The sequence below is a fragment of the Haemorhous mexicanus genome, chromosome 12, assembly GCF_027477595.1.
Source record: "Haemorhous mexicanus isolate bHaeMex1 chromosome 12, bHaeMex1.pri, whole genome shotgun sequence".
NCBI lineage: Eukaryota > Metazoa > Chordata > Aves > Passeriformes > Fringillidae > Haemorhous > Haemorhous mexicanus.
In genome coordinates, this window is record NC_082352.1 from 3,485,088 (window position 1) to 3,498,370 (window position 13,283).

The 13,283-nt window shown below is 46.9% G+C and overlaps 1 long non-coding RNA gene across 8 annotated transcripts in view; it reads right to left on the reverse strand.

Annotated features, from left to right (window-relative positions):
- Positions 1–13,283, reverse strand: part of LOC132333052 (uncharacterized) — a 148,848-nt gene that overhangs the window by 99,667 nt on the left and 35,898 nt on the right. The gene's annotated exons all lie outside the window — the stretch shown is intronic.

Here is a 13,283-nt window from a genome sequence, read left to right on the forward strand (position 1 = left end):
CTCCATCTTGTCACCAGAAACCCCTATACCAAAAATCTTAAAACCTACATTTAGACTCTGTAATTATTTATTCTTACACTATTTACACTATTGTGGCTTTTATCTCTTTCTATGAAGGTGACAAGTTGTTCCGTGGTTCGTAATCGAACACGCTGGTGTTCTGGGCTGTGTGCCAGGGTCTCCGAGCCCCCTGGCAAGGGTCCCAGGAAACTCCGGACTCCCAAAGGAATGTCCTGAGTTCCGACATCTCCCCCTTCTGTTTGTACTAAGAAGACTTCTTTGGTAACTTGGTTTACAACTCACCGTACGCACAAAAGAATGCATGGCACAATAAACAAGAGAACTAAAAGCTCTACTAAAATATAACAAGCTATCATCTAACAACAGTTCTACAACACTACTGATTTTCACACCCATGAAGTGACTTAAAATCTCTAGTCTTTTGTGGGTAAAGCACAACGGTTGGAATCTTTGTGCAGTCTACATCTGTACATCTTATTTTCTGCTTATGGAATGGTCAGCGTTTTCTTGCTTGTGCTTTTTGTCAGCATTGTCTTGTACTGGATGGAGTTTCACATTCTTCACTGAGATTCACTTGGACTTTTGTACTTGCTAAAACACAAACAAATCTACGTCCCCGAAGAGACTGGAGGATTTTCTCAAAATCTTGGAGGTGAAGAATGGGTCTTGATATGAAAATAAAACATTGATCAACTCTGTTTTAGTCTCTATGCAATTGCATAGGGAAATGTAAAATGACAGCATTTAGAAATCAATTTGATAATACACATAACTAATAACACATCTGAAAACATACAATTGTCAAACACTACAATTGTCACTGAGATGACACTGAACTGTCATCTCAGAGTCTGCGACAGCTGATGAACTTTACAACAATAGAGAAGTGGAGAATCTATGTCTGGATTCATGTTTCTCTAAACTCTCTCTGAAAACAGGCTCAGCCATCATAGACGGTCAAATTGCTAAGCTAAAAGGACTTGAATACTTTTTAATGCAGAAAACATTTGGGCTGATTGTCAATCACTCTATTCAAGTAGAGTTAGGACTTGGCCAGAGCCAGAACTCTAATTGATGGATATCACTTAGCACATTCTTAAAATGAGACTCTTAAAAACAGTAATTATGAATAGGAAACTTTAGGATTAAAGATCTATCAAACTATTAAATAATTGGATCTTTCTGAAACTTCTGTTGGGATAGAAATTCTTCAAACACAGTAGACTTTTTGAATTCTTGGCTGAAGTATTTCTGTAATAACTGAAGAAACAATAAATGAAGAAAACTACAAAAGCGGCAATTTGGATTTAAAAGAAATCCAAAAACTTGTGAGTAGTTAGGAAATAAAGACAAGATTCTGAAGAGACGTGGCTTCACACAAAAGAGATAGTGGAACACTGGCTGGTTATAAACACTACAATACTTTGTTAATAATTCTTATTACAAATTCTGAGAATTCTCATTATATAATCAACTTATCAACAGGAAGTATTTGAAGGAGTTAAGACAACTTTTTTAAAGTATTCATATAACATTAACAGCAATTTTTATTTATCAGTATTACCTATAAAATCTAAAAATAACAAAGGTTACAAACTCACTGACAACAATCTCTAAAACTCTGAACTATTGGAGAATCAGCTGATGACCCCACAGATAGGATTTGATTGATGTTTCTCAAATGCTCTGTCTTCAGAGACACTTTGAGTAATTGAATTTTTACTAATGCTTCTCTCTTTATATGGTGCTGTCTCTCTCCCTGAGAGGCATTTTTCAAAATAGATTTCCATCTACATCATATTTGGAATAACATTGATTTACATTGATTTTCCCTTCTTTTTTCTGTATCTTGGGCAAAAGCTTGGTGCTTTCTCACTTTTCTCTGTTTTTGGACAACTTTTTTTTTTTTCTTTTTCCTCTACGCTCATCTTTTGCATCTGAAACTTGATCATCTGATAAATGCTGTTTTTGTCACTTTTGTGGGACTAGCCTGTTGAAGAGCTCGGTGTGCCTCACTCAACATGTGTTGCACTCGCGAAAAATCTCCAGCTTGAGATTTTGATGGAGGCTGAAACTGTGTGCTGGCTGCTGCGGTTGGCTGAGTGCCCATTGCTCTGGGATCAGAGAGGGGTGGTACTTGGGGCAGCCTCTGTACTTTGATCACGCCCCGTCTCTGCCTGTGCTGTCACGGGAGTGTGGACAACCCCGCCCCGACCGCGCCTCCCCTGCGCTCGTCTCAGCGCAGGCGCGGTCTCGGAAATGTCCTTCTCTCTCTGATCGACACTAGTACAGCTCAGATCTCATTCTGGCTCTGTGCCAACACCCGCAACCGGCGCGCGCGGTCCCTGCTCGGCTGGTGCTCGTCTTGCGTCCGCGAACTGGGGAAAAAACTTTTCGCGCTCCGACTTCTGGGTCTTGCATTATCACCGCGCGTCTCCTGCGTCTGCTTACGGGTACCGCTTGGAGCCCTGCAGCTGCTCCAAGTTTACCGCCCGTGTCTGACGTGGACGCTATGATTTGAGAGCCCTTCCCGGACGTCCCGCGAGTCTCGCTTCTCGCGCGCGTCTTTGACACCGCCTCGTCTGAAACTGCCGCCGCTGCCGGCATCGCGCCCGCGCAAACCGCGTCTGTTCTCGCACCTCTCACCACCTCTGCGGCTCCAACTCGCTGGCTCTGCCGCCGCCGCCTCCGGCTGCTGCTGTCTGCCCGGCGCTGCCTCGGCGCGGCCTCTCCTGCGCGAAAAGGGTGCCTCCCCCCCTTCCTCAGGTTCCGACACGGTCTTCTTCGCTACCGAATTCGCTGCTGTCTCTGCCTTACGACCGTTTTTTGGCTTTTGCAAATCGGGCTGACCTGCTTCTAGAAAGGCTAAGTCCAAATCTTCCAATTCGCTAGGGGAAATCTCAACCCTAAGCTCTTTCGGGAGTGACAAGAGATGAGTTTGAATCGGTATCTGAGTGTCCTGAGATTTCTGGAGCTCTAGGACACTCTGGGGTTCCCGTGGACCTTTGAGGCACTGAGGGGTTTGGAGGTGATGACGTTCCTCTTGGTTCTATGCTCCGCTTCGCTTTTATTTTTTTATTTTTGCTGCGATAGGGCCGTGCGCGCTATCGCCTCTTGCGCTGCTGTGTCTGCGACTCCCCCCCGCTGCCTTCGTGGCCCCCCCGCCAGCCTCCGCAACCCCCACGGCCGTCTCTGCGGCTCCCCCGGGCTGCTGGCTGGCTGGCGCCACCCTGGCACGGGTTCCCCAGTCGCCGAGAAGCAGCTCTCCCCCGGGTCCCGCGACCCCCTCCGCCTTCCTCCCTCTGGCTGAATCCGTGTCAGAGGACCCTGAAGGTTCTGGGGATTTTGTGCGTTTTGGGGACTCATGGAACTCTAGAAATGATGCCAATTCTTCTCACACTTGTTTAGTAGGGTTTGTTTCTGACCCTCCCTGCCGCCTGCTGATGGCAGGGCAATTCTCCTTCCCCCATCCTTGGGAGAATATTTCTTGCTTGCTGATAGTTGGCAGACCCCTGCGGAATTCCGTGAAATTGCCTCTAGCATTACCCTTGCTGGGGATAAAAGCTTCAAGGCCGTTCTACTTTTTTTCAGAGATTTTCACAAGGTGTGTGGCTGCCAGACCTTGTAAGGCTGACAAAATCCTTAACTGTTCTTGAGAGCATGTCCCCTCCATGTTCTCAAATCTCAACCTTCTTACCAAAAGCTGAATTATTTGCAAGGTCGGTCTGGAGGTCGCCTTGGTCACTGGCCCCCCCGCCAGATCTGGATGTGAGTTTGTTTAGCAGAAGTTGAATTTTTTTCTTTTTTTTTTCTTTTTCCCTTTTTTTTTTTTCTTTTTTTTTTTCTTTTTGGGAGTGCCTGCTTTTTTTCCTTGTCCTTTTTTGTTCTCTTCACGGGCTGTGTTTCAGCGGCTGATGTCTGGTGGCATGGCTGCCTGCCAACTGCCCACCTGGGTGCTTTCTTGCTGCCCAACGTGCCGTGGTCTCTCTTTTGCAGCCCATCTCTTGCAGCTGTCCCTCTTTCCGCCCATCCGGGTTGTTCTCTTGCTGCCCAGCTCTTGCAGCCCACCTGGGAATGCCAAATGCCGGGTCTTTCTTGCAGCCAAGCCAGGGAACGCCAGTTGCCGCATCTTTCTTCGAGCCCACCCAGGGACGCCAGTTGCCGGGGTCTCTCTTTCTAGTTGGTCAGAGTGACCCCGAGAAAAGTTCGAAAGTTTCTTTTCCCAGCCTGGTGCTTGAAGAAGAAGTCAGGGCTCTTAATTTTTTCAGTCTCAAGACTGTTTATTGCACCTTATCTATAAAGTTCTTTCTCCCTGTCTGGCTGAGATCCGTTTGGCAGGACAGCCAGAGGCACTCCGCCCTCCCCCAGGGCGGTGTTATCTTTATATACTACAAACTACGTGTACAATATTTACAGTTATTTTCCAATACCTATCATCTATATTAGACAGTGAGTTTCTACTTTAGACCAATCTAAAAGTGCTGACATCACCAGACAAGATGGAGGTAGAGAAGAAGAAGAAAGGCTAGACACGCCCAAATCCCTCCATCTTGTCACCAGAAACCCCTATACCAAAAATCCTAAAACTTACATTTAGACTCTGTAATTATTTTATTCTTACACTATTTACACTATTGTGGCTTTTATCTCTTTCTATGAAGGTGACAAGTTGTTCCGTGGTTCGTAATCGAACACGCTGGTGTTCTGGGCTGTGTGCCAGGGTCTCCGAGCCCCTCGGCAAGGGTCCCAGGAAACTCCGGACTCCCAAAGCAATGTCCTGAGTTCCGACATTCTTCTTCCTCCTCACCCCTGGGTTCACTTGCTTTTGCACACCTGTGGATCTCAAGCAGTGTCATCTGCACTACCTGGCCACCCCCTTTTCTGCATTTTCCATACCTTGTGAAAATCACCAGCTGTGGCAATTAGTAACAGCTAATTGCAGCAACCATACTGCCACTTCTGTCTGACATTTCTTATGCCTTCCCTTCTTTTGCTCTGGCACAGCCTTTATGTCCATTTGTGGTGTGTTTGTTCAATCAATGTGTCTGTCCCTGTACATTCACAAAAATCACAATCCTAACAGGACAGAAGAAACCCTGTGTCTTTGGGAATGCAAAGCCACAAGTATAACTCCTGGGTAGAAGGGAGGCACACAGTAGGCACACATGACAACAAAGTAGTTTCTGAGTGTGTGAGAGGAAGTGTTCTGTCCATCTGTGGGTTTTAAACCCCAAATATAAAGACTGGTACACTGTCAAACAGCTGAGAAAGGAAGAGCACCATGGCCACAGTGAATAGCAGCAGATCCTTACATTTAAACAGCAGATCCTTACATTATGTTCCAAACCTCATTTTATTTCATAGCTTTAGTATTCATGGTCACTCGGTGCAGATTCCCAGCTGCACCTAGAGTTGAACAAATTGTTAGCAGTATATTTACTGATACTATTCAGCAAGAACTGCTGCTGTTCTGTTTTTCACATTCTGTCCATAAAATCTTAATCTATTTTTTGAAGTTTTTAAATTATCCATACTTACTATAATTGCCTTTCCAAGGTGGTCAGTAAGTATGTTTGTCATGTGCCAGTCCTGCTTTTTAGATCATCTTGTTGCTAAGTGAGAAATATACAAATTTGTATTAAGATAGGATGTTCTTTGCTGTCTGATCTTTGTAACTTGCAAACCTGATCAACAAGGAGGGAGATTTATTCTGTGAAACAGAGCGGCCAACAAGCTCTAAGTGATGTCCAGCTGTTAGAAACACAACTTCCTGGACAGCAGAATTGCCTTGTCAAGGTTTGGGGCTGGACATGTTCCAATGATCTCAGCCCCACGGGAGGTTCACAGAGCTGCATGTGCCTCCCTTGAGCTGCTTGGGATAAAGGAAGCTGTGAGGAGCCAGGTGGAATGTGCTCCCAGCTCCAGCAGCTCTGTGGCATTGGAGTCCCTGGGCTGATAGACAGGGACCTTCACTTACCAGGTTCCATCTTGGGCTGCAGGCACCTCACCTGCTCAGGAGCTGGGCTGTGTGAGACTCAGACCCATGAGCTGTCTAGACCCGGGAGTTTTGAACTCCCTGTATAAGAAGGCTCTGAACAATAAAGCACAGAGTTTGTCCCATGGAACTCTGGGAGGTGTGTGGGTGTGGGTGTGTGCCTGTCTGTGTGTCTGTTTGTGTGCCTGCGTGTTTCTGTGTGTGTGATTCCTCTCTTTGCCCACTGACCCCATGGAACACGTGGATTCCAATGTAATTCTGGTGACCCCGACGTGATATGACTCAGCCAGGCCCTGTGGCTACAATGGGAGAGGCAGGCCGGTGTGCGGGCAGAGCCACTGGACAGACCAGCGGTGAAGATGAAGAAATAATCAAAAGGTGAGTGCAGAGAGTGGTCAGGCCAGCAAATAACCAGATATAACAAGAGGTAAGTGTGAAGATCCACCTAGCTTGTACAGTGGGCCGGACTGTTTTGTGGCGAAAAGCTGCTAAAAATCCGGATTTCCTTTGTATATACCCCTTTTAAATAGAAGAAAACTCCACCAGAGAACATTGGAGGATCCATCTCCATGGAAGAACATCCAGCATTGCAAGTATGGACCCATTTTCTAAAGAAATGACTTTGAAAAAGAGAATTTATTAGATTTGATAATATGGACTAAAAATCGGGGATTGGAACCTACCAAAGAGAATGCGTCAAATATTCATACAAGGACACAAACTGGTGAATATATAATGGGTGCAGCTTACAAAAGGGACAGAAATGCAATTAAAATCCTAAGACCTTGGAAACTGATATTGAATTTAATAATATGGATAAAAACCAAGATGCGTGGTGAGGACTGCGTGCTAAGAAAAGTGGCTGTGCCGCACCGTGAGGCGCTGAACGGGCACCACATGGAAGATTACACAAAGCCCAGAGGCGTGGTGAGGGCCGGAGGGACAGCCAAATCCCGGCGGGTGGCAAGAGCCCGCGCGGAGCCGATACCTCGGCGTGCACTGGCAGTGCTCCAGCTGGTGGCATGGCCCTGGAAAGTGGTGGGGTCCGGCAGGCGGGGGAACCGACGCACTGCCCGCACCGCGGCGGCCGCCGGTGCCTGGACAGGTGGCCTGCTGGATTGTGCAATTCAGCCTGGAGAAGAGGCAAACACCAAGCCATGGTGCCCACTCCAGACTGCTGTGCCGAGCTGAGTCGCTCTCCGGCCGCCCAAGGCTACATCACCGGTCTAGGCAATAGCACGCCGAGCATGCAGCCCCACTTTGTGGGGCCAGACCACGCGGTGGCCGCTCTGGCGCTGCCCCGTGCTGCCATGTTAGCACCTCTGTGACCGCACGCACACCAGGATTACTTCCTCTTGAGGCCAGGTGGCCTGGCCCCAAAGATAATTCCCCAATTCCATGGAGCATGGCCATGCCTCCCTTGGGGGAACGTACCTACACCCCCAGTCCAGTCTGCATCGGGGGGGGGCAGGGCCCTGCCCCCAAGCCAGCATCACTGGAGGCGTGGCCTTGCCCCTGACCCTGCCTCCATGGGCGGATCTGGGAATTACATCGCCAGGAGCTCCTGCCATTGTCATACCTACAAGTGGGGCCACTATCCTCTCAGCACCACCCCTGCTGGAGTTAAAGCCTTCCATGCCAGCAAGAGACTCAAGGGATCATCATCCCCCTGCAGAACACTGTGAGAGCACCGCTCTTGTGTTATTTGTTTCATTCCTGATTTCTCCCGTTTGTAGTTGCACCCTAAGTTACCTCCCTTTCCCCAATGGCAATCCTATCCCTGCTCCACCCATTTCACTGGAAACTTCCTTGCCCGTCCTCAAATCCCCTCCCCAGTGCCTTGTCTGTCACTCGGTTCTCTGCTCCCGTCTCTAGCAACTTCCAGGAAGGGTGTCGAGTGATTGGTCAAAGATCACGGATCCCTCCCACTAAGTTTCCTGGAAGGTTGTTCTAGTTGTTAATTGTCTCCCAGTTCACTCCCCCTTGATCTTCTGTGGTGGGTAGTCAAACCTCTCCTTTGGCACCAGCCCTGAGTAAAAGATACTGCTCCTGCTGTCTCGGGGCTTTTTGGAGTTGTAACCCCCTGAGGCTGGGAGCTTTTCATGGTTTCTTATAAAGCTTTGGACTAATTACCCTCCGAATTGCCTACTCCCTTCCTTCACCCGTCCTCTCCCGAGGAAAGGGCTAATGCCCTTAGCTGCCCCTGTGCATCCCGAGCGCGGAGGAGTGTCCCCTGCAGTCTGCAGTGTGGGAGCTGGCAGGGCAGCACCGGGTGGCTGCTTGGTAGATGCTGCGACACACACAGATGCTTTGTTGCCAACAGCCTTCCCTGATCCTGCCACTCCCACAGCCTCTCAGAGCCTTTCGATGTTTCCAAACACCAACTGTGTTTCCCAGAGCGTGGGAAGAGCCCTTGCAGGGGGCCCACCAAGCAAAGGGTGGAGGGAAAAAGCATTACAGGAGTGTTATACCATGGGGGCTGTAGCAAACAAACCTGCCCAAAAAATGGTGCTGATCACATGGCACACCATCACTCGGTGGCTGAGAGCAGGACAACCCTCTCACCAAGCTCAGTGGGAAACCAGCAGCTCCCGCGTGTGGGCACTGAAGAAGCAAACTAAAAAATGTAACAGCACCAGCCAAAGCAACGCCAACAAAGGCAGTGCTGAGTGCCTACCCCACATAGCTCAGCAGAGCCCCACTGCCACCCTGCCTTCCACCGCTGCAACTCTACCAAGGTCTCATGCTCTACAGACCCTAATAAACTGATAACACGTGCTGAAGGTGAAACTGACTCGTATAACATAACTAGGTTAACCAAGGCTATCACAGTTATAATAAAGGTGTCACGCAACACTTACAAAAATGCACAACTGTTTGCTAAATATGTCGTACATTTCATACTACAATATTATTACACTTTACATTTGCTGAAACCAAAATTAATAAGTCTCTGTTAGCTGATTCTGTTACAGTTACTGAGAAGGTATTGTCTCTGTTTCAAGTATGGAATACAGTTTATTAAATACATCTTAGAATTTATAATACAAAGTTTATTACTATTAATTCTATGCACAATGCAAACAGCACGCAAACTAGATCAACCTGGAAAACTCAGAGAATTTGCTTGTTCTAACCTTCTAGATCTATTAAAGCAAACACAAACCCACAAATTTAGTAATGTCAAAAGCAAATTTCAGTTGCAAAATTTTCTAACTGAAAATTTGCCACCAGTCATCATTTTAGAAGCTAAAAGTCACCTATTGACTTGTCAGCAGCAATTCTCTAACTTCTAACAAGAAGAAAACCATACTGCTTGCACTGTTACCATAATAACTGAAAAATTAAAATGCCTATATTTAATTATTCATAAGTTGTTCACATTAAAAAATTTTTGCAGTAGATAGTAATAAAGGCTTGTTTTTTAAATTTAATTAGGGAAAACCTTTCCCAACTAGGTTCCTGGCCCTAATCAAGCCATAAGCCCAGCTGGTATAGGAAAAATATACTATTTCACCTAGATAACTCCATACAAACTTTGCAAAAGTGAAACCCTTTTTCCTTTGAGATAAACAAGAGAGCCTCATCTGGAAGAGGTTCTTTTAAGACCTCATTGTGAAAAAGAAACCCCTCAGCAACAGCAAACCCTAGGTAATTGTACCTTATTAATACTGTTGAAAAATCCATGTTTGGTTCATATTTTAGTTATTAAAACAAAGAAAAGGGAGAAAAGTTTGGGGTGAATGTACACTACACCTCCTGTTAAGTCTTAGGTATTATCATGTTCTCATGTCTTTTAATAAGTCATATAACAGTACAAGAATCCTATGATGTTCAGCTACCCAAACCCAAGGTAATGGCATGAATGTGTTTCAATGGACACCAAGACACGTTGAACGCCTGCCAGATGTGTCCAGCCTGCACCACATCCTGCTCAGGACCACAGGCAGCATCCTCCTGATAACACCTCAACAGCCATCACAGAGCCCTGTAACCAGAACAATTGATCACCTACCTCATGGAAATCTGGGACTCCCTAAGTGACAGTTCATATAAGGACTTGATTTGTTTACAAATTATTTTTTCCTGTTTACAAACTGTCTTTTCTGTTTACAGATTGTTTTTTCTAGGAGTTAGGTTTTCCCTAACAGTTTTAAGGGTTAAATTGTTTGAGTAGTTTCTTGTTTTCAGAGATAAGTTGTAACTTGTAAGCATTAAGCCTGTGACATGCTAGCCAGAGTTCTCCCCTACAAGCTCCTAGACCTGAGTGCTGCACCTCTAGAAACAGCGAGAAAGATAACAAAGAACACAGTACATTTTTGAATATAACCCAAAGGGAGAATTGTGGCATTGGAGTCTCTGGGTTGATAGACAGGGACCTTCACTTACCAGGTTCCATCTTGGGCTGCAGGCACCTCACCGCTCAGGCGCTGGGCTGTGTGAGACTCAGACCCATGAGCTGTCAAGGCCCAGGAGTTTTGAACTCCCTGTATAAGAAGGCTCTGAACAATAAAGCACAGAGTTTGTCCCATGGAGCTCTGGGGGGTGTGTGGGGGCGGTTGTGTGTCTGTGTCTGTGTGTCTCTGTGTTTCATCCCTGTCTCTGACCACCGACCCCACAGAACACGTGCATCCCAGCTCCAGCAGCTCCACCTGTCTGAGCCTGCCAGTGGCCCAGGTGCCCAGGACACACATCCTGCAGCCGGTGAGGACATGGATGGCCCAGGTGCCCAGGACACACATCCTGCAGCCGGTGAGGACATGGATGGCCCAGGTGCCCAGGACACACATCCTGCAGCCGGTGAGGACATGGATGGCCCAGGTGCCCAGGACACACATCCTGCAGCCACTGAGGACATGGTGATGGCAATGGCTGGTTCAGCTCCTGTGTTCCAGCCCTTCTACATTAATGTTGTGGATGAGGAAGATTACATGGGTTTCCTTGATATGGATCATGCAGATAAGCTACTGAAGGAGTATCAGCAGAGAGAGTGTCTTGGTTTGGAACAGATGATGTCAGAAAGGTGAGAACAGGTATGCATTTCCTGGTGAAACTGAAGGAATTATGTTATGTGGTTTCCTGTATGCTGGCTGAGGATTTCAATGGGACTCTCATTAACCTGAATGGTGAGAATTGTCTGGAAGCTCCTTTAGGAACCATTGGGGTGCTGTGCAGGAAGAACAGAGCAGGGCACCCAGTGCTGCCAAATCTGGAGTTACTCCTAGGTGGTTTTAGCTCAGCTGTTTCTGAGGGACTGAGCAGTGTTCATGGGCTCCAGGTGGTGCAGGGGATGGTCAATCTCTGAAACAAGATCTGTGCCAAATGCCATGACTTTATATCATGACTTCCACACTTTTTTCTTTACAGGGCTGAAGCTTTTCTTCCATTTCAGTTGCATTTTTAGGAGGTTAAGTTTTTAGGGATTTTGGCTAGAGAGCTGGCTGGAAAGACACCAGAAGGTTGAGGAAAGGTTGCATGAAAAACAGTTGTTGAGCGTGGTTACTGAAAACATTTTCTTCCAAAAATATTTAACTAAGGGGTCACAGTGAGGACTTTTGGCCTCTTGTGCCTGGGTTGGGGACAGCACTGGATTTGTTTATAGCTAAAGCTGCTGTCAACTGCAGAATCCGCACAGAAGACCCTTCAGCAGTGGGGGTCCTGTTGATTTTTGTTGACCGTTATAAAATTGTAGAATAATAATTATGATTGATCCAAAATGAAAACAATAACATCATAATTTAAGAACCACATAAATGTTTGAGATGTTAGTAGAGGAAGAGGGATTTGATGGAATACAGCAGATAATCTGGTGGATTTGAGTCCCCTGTGATAGTTGAAAACATTGTTAGTAATTGTAAGTCACCAGAAGCCAAAGAACTAGAAGCAAAATGTTTGCTTGCAACCTCTAAGAGGAATTTTCTCTTAACTTGCATATTTTTTTTCTGTGTATTTAGTATAATTTAACGTGAGTTTAGAGTCCTCCTTGTTTTCCCAGCAGCTGAGACTCACAGCATTCCCCATCTGGGAGTGCACAGTGAGCCCTGGCCATGCCCTCAGCCTCAGGAGCTGCACCCAGCACAGCCTGGCAGGGCCTGCAGGGCACTGGGGCAGAGCTCAGGAGCCACCAGAAACCCAGCACAGGCTGGAGACACAGCCAGCACTGCCTGGGGACACCTGCAGTGCCTGCCACCAGTTTGCCCTTTGAGCAGCCAGGGTAAAGCTGACTGGGCTTTATCTCCAGGGCTGTAAATCACACCTGTGCACATACACAGGGGAAGATTTGGAGTAAAGTGCACAGCCACAGCACCCAGCATTAACAGGAGCATAAGAGATGTGCTAAACTAGTTTGAAGACTGTGGGTCCTGTAAGCCACTGTGAGCTGTAAAGAGAGCTGTGAGCAGGAATGGATCTGGAGAAATGGAGCAGCTCTCCTGTGGAGACAGGCTGAGAGAGCTGGGCTGGAGAGCTGGTCCCTCCTGCAAGGGACACCTCAGAGCCCCTTGCAGGAGCCCAAGGCAGCCTACAAGGAAAAGGGAGAGGGGCATTTGCCAGGGGCATGGAGCAACAGGACAAGTGGGAATGGCTTCAAACCAACTAAGGTAGGTTTAAATCAGATGGACAGAAGAAATTCCTCCCTCTGAGGGTGCTGAAGCTCTGGCACCAAGGGCTGCCCAGAGCAGCTGTGGCTGCCCCATCCCTGGCACTGCCCAAGGCCAGCCTGGACAGGAAGGTGCCCCTGCCCATGGCAGAGGTGGCATGAGGAGAGCTTTGAGGGTTCTTCCAACCATTCTGTCATCCAGTCAGCTGATTCTTTGAAATGCTGTTTCTGACAACTGAGAACTCACATGATCTGAAATTGCAAAACTGCCTTTCTGGGGCAAGAGCTACTGAGTTAGGAAAAAGAAAACAGAAAAAAAAAGAAAAAAAGGCAGAGCCTAATACTTGCATAAAACCAACACAACCTCTTAGTTAATGTGAGCAGAAAATCTCTACTCAGCTATTCTGTTCTCTCCTTTTCATATCATTCTTCATTCATAGATGTGAAAGGATACAAAGTAAACCCTCTGGATTTTCCAGAGGCATTAAAAATAGAGTTACCACCCAAATACCACCCTTTAATCTTGGTCTCACTTCACAAAAGCTGGTCATTCATCTCTTTCTTTGTTACTGCATTGCAACACTATTCCAAACATCCCTGAACACACAGCTCTGAGTGACAGGTGCCTCCTGCACCCTGCAGAACAAGCTGGCGTTTTTCTAGTGTTGG